We start from the raw sequence: 14600 nt of genomic DNA on the forward strand, positions 1-14600 counted from the left end.
GGAGCTCTGCTGTACCTCAAGTTTCAATACAATTACTATTATTTTCTATTCAATTCTCTTTTATTCTTATTCCAAGATATACATTGCACTTCAACTTGATGAATGTGATGATCCGTGACACTCATCATCATTCTCACCTATGAATGCGCGTGACTGACAACCACTTCCGTTCTACTTTAGGCCGGGCGCATATCTCTTAGATTCCCCAACAGAATCTTCGTGGTATAAGCTAGATAGATGGCGGCATTCATGGGGATCCGGAAAGTCTAACCTTGTCTGTGGTATTTCGAGTAGGATCCCGGGAATCCGGAAAGTCTAACCTTGTCTGTGGTATTCCGAGTAAGATTCCGGTATTGAATGACTGTGATGGGCTTCAAACTCCTGAAGGCTGGGCGTTAGTGACAGACGCAAAATAATCAAGGGATTCTATTCCAACCTGATTGAGAACCGACAGATGATTAGCCGTGCTGTGACAGAGCATTTGGACCATTTTCACTGAGAGGATGGGATGTAGCCATCGGTAAGGGTGATGCCTCCAGACGATTAGCCATGCAGGGACAGCGCATAGGACCATTTTTCCGAGAGGATGAAAAGTAGCCATTGACGACGGTGATGCCCTACATACAGCTTTCCATGGAAAGGAGTAAGAAGGATTGGATGAATGTAATAAGAAAGTAGAAATACAAGAGGAGCACAGCATCTCCATACGCCTATCTGAAATTCCCACTATTGATTTACATAAGTATTTCTATCCCTTTTTATTTTATTTATCTTTATTTATCCAATCTAATCACATTTGACTTTATGAATCCACTTAACTGAGATTTACAAGGTGACCATAGCTTACTTCATACAAACAATCTCTGTGGGATCGACCCTTACTCACGTAAGGTTTATTACTTGGACGACCCAGTACACTTGCTAGTTAGTTGAACGAAGTTGTGGAAAGAAAGTGCTGAGTTAATAAATGCACATACCAAAGAGCCAATATTGTTGATCACAATTTCGTCCACCAAGTTTTTGGCGCCGTTGCCGGGGATTGTTCGAGTATGGACAACTGACGGTTCATCTTATTGCTCAGATTAGGTAATTTTCTTTTCAAAAAATTTTTCAAAAATCTTTTTCAAAATTTTTCTTTTCTTTTTCGTTTTTCCAAACCTTATTTTCGAAAAAATTTATAAAAATCCAAAAAAATTAATAAAATCAAAAAAATCAAAAATATTTTGTGTTTCTTGTTTGAGTCTTGAGTCAATTTTTAAGTTTGGTGTCAATTGCATGTTTTTAAAATCTATGCATTATTTTTTCGAAAATTCCATGCATTCATAGTGTTCTTCATGATCTTCAAGTTGTTCTTGACAAGTCTTCTTGTTTGATCTTGATGTTTTCTTGCTTTGTGTTGTTTGTTGTTTTTCATATGCATTTTTCGTTTGTTAGAGTCCATGCATTAAAGATTTCTAAGTGTAGTGTCTTGCATGCTTTCTTTGCATCAAAAATTTTTCAAAAATATATTCTTGATGTTCATCTTGATCTTCAAGGTGTTCTTGGTGTTCATCTTGACATTCATAGTGTTCTTGCATGCATCATGTGTTTTGATCCAAAATTTTTATGTTTTGGGTCATGTTTGTGTTTTTCTGTCTCATAATTAAAAATTTAAAATTCAAAAAAATATCTTTTCCTTTTTTTCTCTCAAAATTTCGAAAATTTGAAGTTGACTTAGTCAAAAATTTTCAAAATTAGTTGTTTCTTACAAGTCAAGTCAAATTTTCAATTTTAAAAATCTTATCTTTTCAAAATCTTTTTCAAAAATTATATCTTTTTCATTTTTTTCTTTTCTTCTATTTTTCGAAAATTCACCAACAATTAATGTGATTGGTTCAAAAATTTGAAGTTTGTTACTTTCTTGTTAAGAAAGGTTCAATCTTTAAATTCTAGAATCTTATCTTGTAGTTTCTTGTTAGTGAAGTAATTAAATTTTAATTTTAAAATTAAAATCTTTTTCAAACATATCTTATCATATCTTTTATATCTTATCTTTTTCAAAATTTTATCTTTTTCAAAAATTTGATTTCAAATATCTTATCTAACTTCTTATCTTCTTATCTTTTCAAATTGGATTTTAATATCTTTTTCAACTAACTATTTGACTTTTTGTTTGTTTCTTATCTTTTTCAAAACCACCTAACTACTTTTCCCTCTCTAATTTTCGAAAATATCTCATCTCTTTTTCAAAAACTCTTTTTGTTTTAAATTTTAATTTTAATTTTATCTTATCTTTAATTTTCGAAAATACTAACCTCTTTTTCAAAATTATTTTCGAAATTTTCTATCTCTTCTCTCTTATTCTATTTAATTATTTATTTACTAACACTTCTCTTCACCTCTCTTCATCTAAATATCCAAACCCACTCTTCTTCACTCTTCTCCCCTCTCTTCTTCTACTAACATAAAGGAATCTCTATACTGTGACATAGAGGATTCCTCTTTCTTTTCTTGCTTTCTTCTCTTTCATATGAGCAGGAACAAGGAAAAAGGCACTCTTGTTGAAATTGATCCAAAACCTGAAAGGACTCTGAAGAGAAAATTAAGAGAAGCTAAGTTACAATAATCTAAAGGTAATCTTTCAGAAATATTAGAGCAAGAGAAGGAGATGGCAGCTGAAAATAATAATAATGCAAGGAGAATGCTTGTTGACTTCACAAAGCCAACGTCCAAATTTGATGGAAGAAGCATCTCCATTCCTGCCATTGGAGCCAATAATTTTGAGCTTAAGCCTCAACTAGTTGCTTTAATGCAACAGAACTGCAAGTTTTATGGACATCCATCTGAAGATCCTTATCAGTTTTTAACTAAGTTCTTGTAGATTTGTGAGACTGTTAAGACGAATGGAGTTGATCCTGAAGTCTACAGACTCATGCTTTTCCCTTTTGCTGTAAGAGACAGAGCTAGAATATGGTTGGATTCACAACCTAAGGATAGCCTGGACTCTTGGGATAAACTGGTCACAACCTTCTTGGATAAATTCTTTCCTCCTCAAAAGCTGAGCAAGCTTAGAGTGGATGTTCAGACCTTCAAACAAAAAGATGGTGAATCCCTCTATGAAGCTTGGGAAAGATACAAGCAGTTGACCAAAAGGTGTCCATCTGACATGTTTTCAGAATAGACCATATTAGATATATTCTATTATGGTCTATCTAAGTTTTCAAAAATGTCATTGGACCATTCTGCAGGTGGATCTATTCACCTAAAGAAAATGCCTGAAGAGGCTCAAGAACTCATTGACATGGTTGCAAATAACCAGTTCATGTACACTTCTGAGAGGAATTCCGTGAATAATGGGACACCTCAGAGAAAGGGAGTTCTTGAGATTGATGCTCTGAATGCCATATTGGCTCAGAACAAAGTGTTGACTCAACAAGTCAACATGATCTCTCAAAGTCTGAATGGATGGCAAAATGCATCCAACAGTACTAAAGAGGCAGCTTCTGAAGAAGCTTATGATCCTGAGAACCCTGCAATGGTAGAGGTCAATTACATGGGTGAACCTTATGGAAACACCTATAATTCATCATGGAGAAATCATCCAAATTTCTCATGGAAGGATCAACAAAAGCCTCAACAAGGCTTTAACAATGGTGGACGCAATAGGCTGAGCAATAGCAAGCCTTTTCCATCATCTTCTCAGCAACAGACAGAGAATTCTGAACAAAGCACTTCCAATTTAGCCAATCTAGTCTCTGATCTGTCAAAAGCCACTTTCAGTTTCATGAGTGAAACAAGATCCTCCATCAGAAATCTGGAGGCACAAGTGGGCCAGCTGAGTAAGAAAGTCATTGAAACCTCTCCCAGTATTCTCCCAAGCAATACAGAAGAGAATCCAAAAGGAGAGTGCAAGGCCATTGATGTAATCAACATGGCCGAATGCACAAGGGAGGAGGAGGACGAAAATCCTAGTGAGGAAGACCTCCTGGGACGTCCCTCAAGCAAGAAGGAGTCTCCTATTAAGGATCCAAAGGAATTTGAGGCTCATATAGAGACCATAGAGATTCCATTAGATCTCCTTCTGCCATTCATGAGCTCTAAAGACTATTCTTCCTCTGAAGAGGATGAAGATGTGACTGGAGAGCAAGTTGCTCAATATTTAGGAGCCATCATGAAGCTGAATGCCAAGTTGTTTGGTAATGAAACTTGGGAAAGTGAACCTCCCTTGCTCATTAATGAAATAGAAACCTGGATTCAGCAAATTTTACCTCAAAAGAGATAAGATCCTGGCAAGTTCTTAATACCTTGTACCATAGGCACCATGACCTTTGAAAAAGCTCTATGTGATCTAGGGTCAGGGATAAATCTTATGCCACTCTCTGTAATGGAGAAGCTGGGGATCATTGAGGTACAACATGCCTTGTTCTCATTACAACTGGCAGATAAGTCATTGAGACAAGCTTATGGAATAGTAGAGGACGTGTTAGTAAAGGTTAAAGGCCTTTACATCCCTGCTGATTTCATAATCTTAGACACTAGGAAGGAAGAGGATGAATGCATCATCCTTGGAAGACCTTTCCTAGCCACAGCAGGAGCTGTGATAGATGTCAACAGAGGTGAATTAGTCCTTCAATTGAATGGAGACTACCTTGTGTTTAAGGCACATGGCCATCCCTCTGTGACAAAAGAGAGTAAGCATGAAGAGCTTCTCTCAGTTCAGAGTCAAGAAGAGCCCCACAGTTAAACTTTAAGTTTGGTGTTGGGAGGCTGGTGCACGAAATTGTGATCACAACTTTTACACAGAACAATCCCCGGTAATGGCTCCAAAGACTTGGTGTTCAATACCATGGCATAAACACAACTTCGCACAACTAACCAGCAAGTGCACTGGGTCGTCCAAGTAATAAACCTTACGCGAGTAAGGGTCGATCCCACGGAGATTGGTGGTATGAAGCAAGCTATGGTCATCTTGTAAATCTCAGTCAGGCAGACTCAAATGGGTATAGATGATGAATAAAGTAATAAGATAAAGATAGAGATACTTATGCATATCATTGGTGAGAGCTTCAGATAAGCGAATGAAGATGCCTTCCCTTCCGTCTCTCTACTTTCCTAATGCCTTCATCCAATCCTTCTTACTCCTTTCCATGGCAAGCTTGTGTAGGGTTTCACCGTTGTCAATGGCTACCTCCCATCCTCTCAGTGAAAACTAATGCTCACGCACTCTGTCACAGTACGGCTAATCACCGGTTGGTTCCCTCCCCTACTGGAATAGAATCCTCTTTTGCGTCTGTCACTAACGCCCAGCAGGTTACAAGTTTGAGCACGTCACAGTCATTCAATCATTGAATCCTACTCAGAATACCACAGACAGGTTAGACCTTCCGGATTCTCTTGAATGCCGCCATCAGTTCTTGAGTGTCAATCATCACCTTCATCAAGTGAAGAACAATATCTTGGACAAAGAACAAGCGGAATTGAATAGAAGAACAATAGTAATTGCATTAATACTCGAGGTACAGCAGAGCTCCACTTAATCTATGGTGTGTAGAAACTCCACCGTTGAAAATACATAAGAACAAGGTCTAGGCATGGCCGAATGGCCAGCCTCCCAAAGTGAGTTCAATCATCAAAACATGATCAAAAAGACTCCCATACAATAGTAAAAGGTCTATATAGAAAACTAGTAGCCTAGGGTGTACAAAGATGAGTAAATGACAAAATCCACTTCCGGGCCCACTTGGTGTGCGCTTGGGCTGAGCAATGAAGCATTTTCGTGTAGAGACTTCTCTTGGAGTTAAACGCCAGCTTTATGCCAGTTTGGGCGTTTAACTCCCAATTAGGTGCCAGTTCCGGCGTTTAACGCTGGAATTCTGAGGTGACTTTGAACGCCGGTTTGGGCCATCAAATCTTGGGCACAGTATGGACTATCATATATTGCTGGAAAGCCCAGGATTCTACTTTCCAACGCCGTTGAGAGCGCGCCAATTGGGCTTCGTAGCTCCAGAAATCCACTTCGAGTGCAGGGAGGTCAGAATCCAACAGCATCTGCAGCATCTGCAGTCCTTTCAGTCTCTGAATCAGATTTTTGCTCAGGTCCCTCATTTCAGCCAGAAATACCTGAAATCACAGAAAAAACACACAAACTCATAGTAAAGTCCAGAAAAGTGAATTTAACTAAAAACTAATAAAAATATACTAAGAACTAAACTAAAAACTACTAAAAATATACTAAAAACAATGCCAAAAAGCGTACAAATTATCCGTCATCACAACACCAAACTTAATTGTTGCTTGTCCCAAGCAACTAAAGATCAAATAAGATAAAAAGAAGAGAATATGCAATGAACTCCAAAAACATCTATGAAGATCAGTATTAATTAGATGAGCGGGGCTTTTAGCTTTTTGCCTCTGAATAGTTTTGGCATCTCACTTTATCCCTTGGAACTCAGAATGATTGGTCTCTAGGAACGAATCCAGATAGTGTTATTGATTCTCTTAGTTAAGTATGATGATTCTTGAACATAGCTACTTTATTGAGTCTTGGCCGTGGCCCAAAGCACTCTGTCTTCCAGTATTACCACCAGATACATACATGCCACAGACACTAATTGGGTGAAACTTTTCAGATTGTGACTCAGCTTTGCTAAAGTCCCCAATTAGAGGTGTCCAGGGTCTTAAGCACACTCTTATTGCCTTGGATCACAACTATTATTCTTTTTCTTTCTCTTTTCTTCTTTCTCTTTTTTTTTTCGTTTGCTTTTGCCTTTTTTTTTTTGTATTCACTGCTTTTTCTTGCTTCAAGAATCATTTTTTTATGATTTTTCAGATCCCAGTAACATGTCCTTTTTCATCATTCTTTCAAGAGCCACATTCATGAACCACAAATTCAAAAGACATATGCACTGTTCAAGCATACATTCAGAGAACAAAAGTGTTGCCACCACATCAAATGATTAAACTTATAAATCAAAATTCATGCAATTCTTTTCTTTTTCAATTAAGCACGTTTTTATTTTAAGAAAGGTGATGGATTCATAAGACATTCATAACTTTAAGGCATAAACACTAAGACACTAATGATCATAAGACACAAACATGGATATAAGCACTAAAATTCGAAAAACAGAAGAATAAAGAACAAGGAAATCAAGGAACGGGTCCACCTTAGTGATGGCGGCTCTTCCTTCCTCTTGAAGGTCCTATGGAGTGCTTGAGCTCCTCAATGTCTCTTCCTTGCCTTTGTTGCTCCTCTCTCATGATTCTTTGATCTTCTTTAATTTCATGGAGGAGAATGGAGTGTTCTTGATGCTCCACCCTTAGTTGTCCCATGTTGGAACTCAATTCTCCTAGGGAGGTGTTTAGTTGCTCCCAATAGTTTGTGGAGGAAAGTGCATCCCTTGAGGCATCTCAGGGATTCATGATGAGAGGGGTCTCTTGTGTGCTCCATCCTTTTCTGGTAATGGGCTTATCCTCATCAATGGTGATGTCTCCTCTATGTCAACTCCAACTGAATAACAGAGATGACAAATGAGGTGAGGAAAGGGTAACCTTGCTAAGGTAGAGGACTTATCCGCCACCTTGTAGAGTTCTTGGGCTATGACCTCATGAACTTCCACTTCTTCTCCAATCATGATGCTATGGATCATGATGGCCCGGTCTAAGTAACTTCGGACCGGTTGCTAGTGGGAATGATTGAGCGTTGGATAAAACTCCACCATCCTCTAGCCACGGGTTTGAGGTCATGCCTTCTCAATTGAACCGGCTTGCCTCTTGAATCTCTCTTCCATTGTGCGCCCTCTTCACATATGATTGTGAGGACTTGGTCCAACCTTTGATCAAAGTTGACCCTTCTTGTGTAAGGATGTTCATTCCTTGCATCATAGGCAAGTTGAACGCCACCTCACACTTTCTGGACTAAAATCCAAGTATTTCCTCCGAACCATTGTGAGATAATTCTTTGGATCCAGGTTCACACTTTGATCATGGTTCTTGGTGATCCATGCATTGGCATAGAACTCTTGAACCATCAAGATTCCAACTTGTTGAATGGGGTTGGTAAGTACTTCCCACTCTTCTTGGATCTCATGGCGGATCTCCAGATATTCACCCTTTTTGAGTGAAAAGGGACCTCGGGGATCACCTTCTTCAAGGCCACAACTTCATAGAAGTGGTCTTGATGCACCCTTGAGATGAACCTATCCATCTCCCATGACTCGGAGGTGGAAGCTTTTGCCTTCCCTTTCCTCTTTCTAGAGGTTTCTCGGCCTTGGATGCCATAATGGTTATGGAAAAACGAAAAAGCAACGCTTTTACCACACCAAACTTAAAATGTTTGCTCGTCCTCGAGCAAAAGAAAAGAAGAGAGTAGATGAAGAAGAAATGAGGAGGAGGGAGATGGTGGTGTATTCGGCCAAGGAGGGGAGAAGTGGTGTTTTGGTTGTGTAAAATGAAGGGGTTAAGAGGGTTTATATAGGAGAGAGGGGAGAGAGGTTCGGCCATTAGGGTGGGTTTGGGAGGGAAAGTGGTTTGAATTTGAAGGGTGAGGTTGGTGGGGTTTTATGAAGGATGGATGTGAGTGGTGAAGAGAAAGATGGGATTTGATAGGTGAAGGGTTTTTGGGGAAGAGGTGTTGAGGTGATTGGTGAATGGGGGAAGAAGAGAGAGAGTGGTGGTGGGGTCTTGTGGGGTCCACAGATCCTGTGGTGTCAAGGAAAAGTCATCCCTGCACCAAATGTTACTCAAAATCACGTTTTGAGTCATTTCTGGCGTTAAACGCCGGGCTGATGCCCATTCCTGGCGTTTAACGCCAGGTTCTTACCCTTTTCTGGCGTTTAACGCCAGTCTGGTGCCCCTTTCTGGCGTTAAACGCCCAGAATGGTGCCAGACTGGGCGTTAAACGCCCAACTGCTAGGTTTACTGGCGTTTGAACGCCAGCAACATTCCTCCAGGTGTGCTATTTTTCTTCCTGTTTTTCATTTGTTTTGCTTTTTTTTATGGATTTGTGACTTCTTATGATCATCAACCTACAAAAAACATAAAATAACAAAAGAAATATATAAAATATAATCATTGGGTTGCCTCCCAACAAGCGCTTCTTTAATGTCAGTAGCTTGACAGAGGGCTCTCATGGAGCTCACAGATATTCAGAGCAATGTTGGAACCTCCCAACACCAACTTAGAGTTTGAATGTGGGGGTTCAACACCAAACTTAGAGTTTGGTTGTGGCCTCCCAACACCAAACTTAGAGTTTGACTGTGGGGGCTCTTCTTGACTCTGATTTGAGAGAAGCTCTTCATGCTTCATCTCTATGGTGACAGAGGGGTATCCTTGAGCCTTAAACACAAAGGATTCTCCATTCACTTGAATGATCAGTTCACCTCCATCAACATCAATCACAGCCTTTGCTGTGGCTAGGAAGGGTCTGCCAAGGATGATGGTTTCATCTATGCAGTTCCCAGTCTCTAGGACTATGAAATCAGTAGGGATGTAATGGTCTTCAATCTTAACCAGGACATTCTCTACAAGTCCATAAGCTTGTTTTCTTGAGTTGTCTGCCATCTCTAGTGAGATTTTTGCAGCTTGTACCTCAAAGATCCTTAGCTTCTCCATTACTGAGAGAGGCATGAGGTTTACACTTGACCCTAAGTCACACAGAGCCTTCTTGAAGGTCATGGTGCCTATGGTACAAGGTATGGAAAACCTCCCAGGGTCAGATCTCTTTTGAGGTAGTTTCTGCCTAGACAAGTCATCCAGTTCTTTGGTGAGCAAAGGAGGTTCATCCTCCCAAGTCTCATTTCCAAATAACTTGTCATTTAGCTTCATGATTGCTCCAAGGTATTTAGCAACTTGCTCTTCAGTGACATACTCATCCTCTTCAGAGGAAGAATACTCATCAGAGCTCATGAAAGGTAGAAGTAAGTCCAATAGAATCTCTATGGTCTCATGTTGAGTCTCAGATTCCCATGGTTCCCCATTGGGGAACTCATTGGAGGCTAGTGCACGCCCATTGAGGTCTTCCTCAGTGGTGTTCACCTCCTCCCTTTCCTCTCCAAATTCGGCCATATTGATGGCTTTGCACTCTCCTTTTGGATTTTCTTCTGTGTTGCTTGGAAGAGTACTTGGAGGGAGTTCAGTAACTTTCTTGCTCAGCTGTCCCACTTGTCCTTCCAAATTCCTAATGGAAGACCTTGTTTCAGTCATGAAACTTTGAGTGGTTTTGATTAGATCAGAGACCATGGTTGCTAAGTCAGAGTGGTTCTGCTTAGAATTCTCTGTCTGTTGCTGAGAAGATGATGGAAAAGGCTTGCCATTGTTAAACCTGTTTCTTCCACCATTATTATTGAAACCTTGTTGAGGTCTCTCTTGATTCTTCCATGAGAGATTTGGGTGATTTCTCCATGAAGAATTATAGGTGTTTCCATAGGGTTCTCCTAGGTAATTCACCTCTTCCATTGGAGGGTTCTCAGGATCATAAGCTTCTTCCTCAGATGAAGCCTCCTTAGTATGCTTGGTGCATTTTGCATTCCAGACAGACTTGAGAAATCAAATTGACTTGTTGAGTCAATATCTTGTTCTGAGCCAATATGGCATTCAGAGCATCAATCTCAAGAACTCCTTTCTTCTGACTTGTCCCATTGTTCACAGGATTCCTTTCAGAAGTGTACATGAATTGGTTATTTGCAACCATTTCAATGAGCTCTTGAGCCTCTGTAGGCGTCTTCTTCAGATGAAGAGATCCTCCAGCAGAGCTATCCAAAGACATCTTGGATAGTTCAGAGAGACCATCATAGAAAATACCTATGATGCTCCATTCAGAAAGCATGTCAGAAGGACATTTTCTGATTAATTGTTTGTATCTTTCCCAAGCTTCATAGGGATTCTCCATCCTTCTGTCTGAAGGTTTGGACTTCCACTCTAAGCTTACTCCATCTTTGTGGTGGAAAGAACTTTGCCAAGAAGGCATTGACTAGCTTTTCCCAAGAGTCCAGGCTTTCTTTAGGTTGAGAGTCTAACCATATTCTAGCTCTGTCTCTTACAGCAAAAGGGAATAGCATCAGTCTGTAGACCTCAGGGTCAACCCCATTAGTCTTGACTGTGTCACAGATTTGCAAGAATTCAGCTAAAAACTGATGAGGATCTTCATTGGAAGTCCATGGAACTTGCAATTCTGTTGCATTAGAGAAACTAATTGAGGTTTAAGCTCAAAGTTGTTTGCTCCAATGGCAGGGATAGAGATGCTTCTCCCATAAAAATCAGGAGTAGGTGCAGTAAAGTCACCCAGCACCTTCCTTGCATTGTTTGCATTATTGTTGTTTTCGGCTGCCATGTCTTCTTCTTCTTTGAAGAATTCGGTCAGGTCCTCTAAAGAGAGTTGTGCTTTGGCCTCTCTTAGTTTTCTCTTCAAGGTCCTTTCGGGTTCAGGGTCAGCTTCAACTAGAATGCCTTTGTCTCTGCTCCTGCTCATATGAAAGAGAAGAGAACAAGAAAATGTGGAGTCCTCTATGTCACAGTATAGAGATTCCTTGAGATGTCAGAGGAAAAGAGAAATAGAAAGAAGAAGGAGAAGAAGAATCCGAACTTTACTTAGATAAGGTTCGAATTGTGCATTAAGAAGGAGTGGTACTCCATAAATAGAAGGATGTGAGGAGGAGGGGAGTAATTTTTCGAAAATTAATTAAAAAGATTTTGAAAACATTTTGAAAAATTGATTGATAATTTTCGAAAATTCAAAGTGAAAAAGAAATCAAGTGATTTTTGAAAAAGATTTTGAGATTAGAAATTAAAAAGATCTGATTGTAAACTATTTTGACAAAGATGTAGTTAAGAAGATATGATTGGTTTTTAAAAAAGATGTGATTGAAAAGATATGATTTGAAAACAATTTTAAAAAAAAGATTTGATTTTGAAAATAAATAACTTGCCTAACACGAAAAGATATGATTCAAACATAAAGCCTTCCTTAACAGAAAAGGCAAAAAATGTTCAATCAAATCATTAATTGTTAGTAAGTATCTTTGAAAAAGGAAAGAAATTAATTTTGAAAACATTTGATTGAAAAGATATGATTTGAAAAAGATTTGATTCTGAAAAACTTTGAAAACTTGAAAAAAATTTGATTTGAAAAACAAAATCTTCCCCCTAGCACCATCCTGGCGTTAAACGCCCAGAATGGTATCCATTCTGGCGTTTAACGCCCAAAATGCACCCTTTTTGGGCGTTAAACGCCCAACCAGGTACCCTGGCTGGCGTTTAAACGCCAGTCTGTCTTCTTCACTGGGCATTTTTGAATGCCCAGCTTTTTCTGTATAATTCCTATGCAGTATGTTCTGAACCTTCAATTCTTTGTGTTATTGACTTGAAAAGACACAGATTAAAAATATTTTTGGATTTTTAACAATCAAAATGCAACAAGAATCAAATAACAATGCATGCAAGACACCAAACTTAGCAGTTTGTATACTATTGACACTATATGAGACACATAAACACTCAAGTCAAAAGAATTTAAAGATCAGAGTAAGAAATCATCAAGAATTATTTGAAGATCTTAAGACACATGAATGAATGCATGCAATTGACACCAAACTTAAGATGAGACACTAGACTCAAGCAAGAAACATTTTTGGTTTTTATGATTTTCTAATTTTTTTGTGTTTTTCGAAAATTAAGTGAAAACATCAAAATGCTTAATGAGAATTCCAGGAATCAGTGCAATGCTAGTCTAAGACTCCGGTCCAGGAATTAGACATGGCTTCACAGCCAGCCAAGCTTTCAAAGAAAGCTTCGGTCCAAAACACTAGACATGGCCAAAGGCCAGCCAAGCCTTAGCAGATCACTGCTCCAAAAGCAAGATCAACAAGCTCTTGTGATGATAAGTTGAGACCTCGGTCCAATGAAATTAGACATGGCTTTACAGCCAGCCAGATTTCAGCAAATCATCATGAAACTCTAGAATTCATCTTCAAGAATTTCGAAAAAAATAAATGCCTAATCTAAGCAACAAGATGAACCGTCAGTTGTCCATACACAAGAACAATCCCCGGCAACGGCGCCAAAAACTTGGTGCACGAAATTGTGATCACAACTTTTACACAGAACAATCCCCGGTAATGGCTCCAAAGACTTGGTGCTCAATACCATGGCATAAACACAACTTCGCACAACTAACCAGCAAATGCACTGGGTCGTCCAAGTAATAAACCTTACGCGAGTAAGGGTCGATCCCACGGAGATTGGTGGTATGAAGCAAGCTATGGTCATCTTGTAAATCTCAGTCAGGCAGACTCAAATGGGTATAGATGATGAATAAAGTAATAAGATAAAGATAGAGATACTTATGCATATCATTGGTGAGAGCTTCAGATAAGCGAATGAAGATGCCTTCCCTTCCGTCTCTCTACTTTCCTAATGCCTTCATCCAATCCTTCTTACTCCTTTCCATGGCAAGCTTGTGTAGGGTTTCACCGTTGTCAATGGCTACCTCCCATCCTCTCAGTGAAAACTAATGCTCACGCACTCTGTCACAGTACGGCTAATCACCGGTTGGTTCCCTCCCCTACTGGAATAGAATCCCTCTTTTGCGTCTGTCACTAACGCCCAGCAGGTTACAAGTTTGAAGCACGTCACAGTCATTCAATCATTGAATCCTACTCAGAATACCACAGACAAGGTTAGACCTTCCGGATTCTCTTGAATGCCGCCATCAGTTCTTGCCTATACCACGAAGATTCCGGTTAAAGAATCCAAGAGATATTCACTAAGCCTCGTATGCTTGTAGAACAAGAATGGTTGTCAGTCACCTTGTTCATGAGTGAGAATGATGATGAGTGTCAATCATCACCTTCATCAAGTTGAAGAACAAGTGATATCTTAGACAAAGAACAAGCGGAATTGAATAGAAGAACAATAGTAATTGCATTAATACTCGAGGTACAGCAGAGCTCCACACCTTAATCTATGGTGTGTAGAAACTCCACCGTTGAAAATACATAAGAACAAGGTCTAGGCATGGCCGAATGGCCAGCCTCCCAAAGTGAGTTCAATCATCAAAACATGATCAAAAAGACTCCCCATACAATAGTAAAAGGTCCTATATATAGAAAACTAGTAGCCTAGGGTGTACAAAGATGAGTAAATGACATAAAAATCCACTTCCGGGCCCACTTGGTGTGCGCTTGGGCTGAGCAATGAAGCATTTTCGTGTAGAGACTTCTCTTGGAGTTAAACGCCAGCTTTTATGCCAGTTTGGGCGTTTAACTCCCAATTAGGTGCCAGTTCCGGCGTTTAACGCTGGAATTTCTTGAGGTGACTTTGAACGCCGGTTTGGGCCATCAAATCTTGGGCACAGTATGGACTATCATATATTGCTGGAAAGCCCAGGATGTCTACTTTCCAACGCCATTGAGAGCGCGCCAATTGGGCTTCTGTAGCTCCAGAAAATCCACTTCGAGTGCAGGGAGGTCAGAATCCAACAGCATCTGCAGTCCTTTTCAGTCTCTGAATCAGATTTTTGCTCAGGTCCCTCAATTTCAGCCAGAAAATACCTGAAATCACAGAAAAACACACAAACTCATAGTAAAGTCCAGAAAAGTGAATTTTAACTAAAAACTAATAAAAAT

The 14600-nt window shown here is 39.5% G+C and overlaps 1 non-coding gene across 1 annotated transcript; it reads right to left on the bottom strand.

The window, feature by feature from the left end:
- Positions 1–3043: 3043 nt before the first annotated feature.
- On the bottom strand, positions 3044–3147 carry LOC130958526 (small nucleolar RNA R71). The gene has a single exon (XR_009077642.1). It is a non-coding gene; the product is annotated as a small nucleolar RNA R71 (small nucleolar RNA).
- Positions 3148–14600: the final 11453 nt, after the last annotated feature.

Source organism: Arachis stenosperma, chromosome 10, assembly GCF_014773155.1.
Source record: "Arachis stenosperma cultivar V10309 chromosome 10, arast.V10309.gnm1.PFL2, whole genome shotgun sequence".
Classification (NCBI taxonomy): Eukaryota; Viridiplantae; Streptophyta; class Magnoliopsida; order Fabales; family Fabaceae; genus Arachis; species Arachis stenosperma.